Raw genomic sequence first — 3,573 nt, forward strand, 5'->3', positions numbered from 1 at the left:
ACATTCTCGGAATATAACCGTGCCCGTTGAACCATTTGGAATAATATCGAATACTCAGGTATCTTGCACACTAAGTGCCAATACATGGTCGAAACCATCTCTATCTCATATCTCATAAAGATGCCCACTCTCGAGCTATCACTGGGTCTGCTCACATAAGCTGACGAGTAATTGCAACACGTGCCGAAAAACTCAACCACAAGTAGAACGTACAAGATCAACACCTAAAACACGATAACCCTTAATAACATGTCATTTGTATCTTATCTATTTCTAAGGCTCATCCAGAATCCAAACAATTGACGATATCTAGTAGAGAATTTTTGTAGTGTCGTATCATCCCAATTATATTAATTAAGCATGTAAACACATATAATTTAATGCTTATTGAATTTACCTTGAATTAGGACGGAGAAAACGATCGTTCAGTCCACAACTTTATCTTTTCCCCAATCTTAATTTGTACGTTGCTTTTCTTGATCTATATAATCAAATTTAACTTATTTAAATATTATTCTATTCAATTTAACACAAAATTCATATTATGAAAAATTTACTATTTTGCCTCTAAACTTTTGTCTTCTTTATAATTTAGTCCCTATCTCATAAAAATGCAAATTCATGTAATTTAACATATACCCTTGCCAGCTGAATTACACCTAAGCCCATAGCAGCTCATATTTTTTATTATTTCACACATTTACCACATAATTTTCATTTTTCTCCATTTAACCTCTAATTTGTAATTTCATTCAAAATCACTTAACAAATGTTGTTTGTCTAACAACCATTCATTTTCTACTATTAAACTTCAAAACACATATAGATTCAACAATGGTGAAATCCTAATTCTTTAACAGTTTTGGAAATTAGTCCCTGGACTAGCTAGATTAAGCTACAATGACTCTAAAAACATAGAAATCATTAAAAACAGAGTAAAAATAGATACCATGCACTCAAAAATACCATGGCCGAACTTAGCAAGGTTTAATGGCTTTCATTCCTTTGCAAAATTGGTGGAAGAAGATCGAAAAAGATGATGACCATGTTATTTTTACTTAATTTGTCCTTATTTACTAAATTACTAATTTAACCTTTTAATTAACCATTAAAAATCACTTATATGATGTCCATCTTTTCCCACTATTAATGTTAATGGTCTATTTACCACATTACGACCTCTACTTAAAGTTCTATAGATATTAAACACTTTTAGCTAATCGAACACAACTTTTACACTTTATGTTATTTAGCCCTTTTTATCAAATTAAGCAACCAATTGGCAAAATTTCTTAACAAAATTTTTATATGACTTTATTATCATGCTGTAGACATTAAAATAATAATAAAATAAATATTTTAACCTCAGATTTGTGATATGGAAACCACTTTTCCTATTTTACTGAAAATGAGCTGTTACATTGTTACTGACAATCCTTTCGATGATTTCATAAGTCTCATTATAAGACTTAGAAAGGGGAGCACCATTAGCAGAAGCGTCCACTACTATCCTCGTGTGACCATTAAGACCATTATAAAACGTCTCAGGTTGGATGCAATGTGGGATTTCGTGATGAGGGCACTTCCGTAATAATTCTTTGTACCTTTCCCATGCATCATACAAAGACTCATCATCCATTTGTTGGAAAGCAGTGATCTCGTTCCTCAAATTAGAATTCTTGCTAGGTGGGAAATACTTCATGAGGAATCTTTCTGCTAACTCTTTCCATGTGGAAATTGAATTTGGTAGCAATAAGTTCAATTATGCTCAATCTCTGTCCCTTAGCAAATATGGGAACAACATTAATCGTAGCACATCTTGAGGTACTCCGGCTAACTTGAAAGAATTGCTCACCTCCGTGAAAAGTCTTACGTGCAGGTGAGGATCTTCTGTAGGCATTCTACTGAATTAGCCCACCGTTTGAAGTATCTGGAACATGACTGGCTTCAGATTGAACTATTATGCGTAGATTCCGGGCCTCGTAATACCAAGATTAAGATCATGAAACACTGGCACGACATACTATTTTAGAGCTCTATTCCTATCATTAGCGATAAGGATAGGATTTTGAGCAGGGTTTGCTCCGTTTCCTTTATTCAAATTTTTGAAGTTCATCTCTTCGGTCCTTCTCTGACTTGCTTGTCTTCTTCATTGTCGAAAAGTTCTTTCAATCTAAAGGTCTACAGGGAGTAAATTGATGATTCGATCAATACCCATAAACACCTGAAACAAACCAAAAAAAAATTAATTAAGTTAAAATTAAACAGAAAAATTGACGATCGTGAAACTAACTAAAAAATTCAACTTAAGGTAAGCGTACCTATCGAACAGTAGTATAGTTCTGGTGAGACCGAAAGCATCATATCCACGAGGACTAAAAGTACTAGTAATTACTATCTTTCTATTATCTAGCCTAAAATTTAAGAGAATGTTTTATCTAAACTATTTATCTAATTAACTAAAATAACGACAGAGATTAAAGTTGGAAAATACTTATGAAAAACTGATTGAGAAGACAATATCCAAGAAAGAATCCACCTAGACTTCACTTATTACCTTTGAATTAGACGATTTATTCACTTGACTAATTCCGTAGAAATCCTAATTTATGTTAATATCCCTTTCGAGACTAAAAACAACTGACTCTAGGTTGATTAATTGAAATCTCTATCTAATTAAAACCCCTATTGTCGCATTAACTCGATCTATGGATTCCCTTATTAGATTTGACTCTAATCCGATAGATTTATGTCGTCCTATCTCTAGGATTGCATGCAACTCCGCTTAATTATGAATGATCTACTCTTAAACAGTGACTTTTGCTCCACTGAATAAGCACATCAAAAACATGAATTGATATCCTGGAATATTAAAGCAAGGATTAAAACTCACAATTAAGAATAAGAACTAGTATTTATCATATAAATCAAAGAGTAATAAGATTCGCCTTAGGTTTCATCTCCCTTAGGTATTTAGGGAGTTTAGTTCGTAATAAAAATGGAAAACATCTCAAAGTATGAAAAACAACAAAACATAAAGAAAACCAAAGAACTTCTAGGAAATTGGATGGAAATTTTCAGTCTTGATGTAAATCCTGCCTCCGAGGTGATTCTGATGGCTGTTCTCGAGTATTTTCTACTTCCAACTCCGCGTGTCCCCCCTAATCCTCTTCTAGGGTGTTTATATAGGCTTTAGAATGCTTCCAAATCCTCAAAAGTGGCTTTTTTCGAGTAGAACTAAACTTGGGCTCCACAAGGACACGACCGTGTGTGATGCCCGTGTTCAAGTGCTCAAGCCGTGTGTAATTCTAAGTTGGTTTCTAGTCGACACGGCCATGACACACGGGCATGTGGTCTGCCCATGTCCTTCACATGGGCGTGTGGTTTACCCGTGTGAAAATGCTTAGGCTGTGTGAAACACTGATTTAGGCCCAATTTGTCTGGTTTTGGCCCGTTTCGTGCTCTTTTTGCTATCCTAAGCTCACCTGAGTATAAAACATGAAATTAAATGATTAGGAGCATCGAATTCACTAAAACCAAGGAAAAATCATTCATAAATATACCGAGCATGGG

At 34.3% G+C, this 3,573-nt stretch overlaps 1 non-coding gene across 1 annotated transcript; it reads left to right on the top strand.

Annotated features, from left to right (window-relative positions):
- The first annotated feature begins 1,565 nt into the window (after positions 1-1,565).
- LOC128280955 (small nucleolar RNA R71) lies at positions 1,566-1,672 on the top strand. The gene has a single exon (XR_008271173.1). It is a non-coding gene; the product is annotated as a small nucleolar RNA R71 (small nucleolar RNA).
- The last annotated feature ends 1,901 nt before the right edge of the window (positions 1,673-3,573 follow it).

Source organism: Gossypium arboreum, chromosome 9, assembly GCF_025698485.1.
Source record: "Gossypium arboreum isolate Shixiya-1 chromosome 9, ASM2569848v2, whole genome shotgun sequence".
NCBI lineage: Eukaryota > Viridiplantae > Streptophyta > Magnoliopsida > Malvales > Malvaceae > Gossypium > Gossypium arboreum.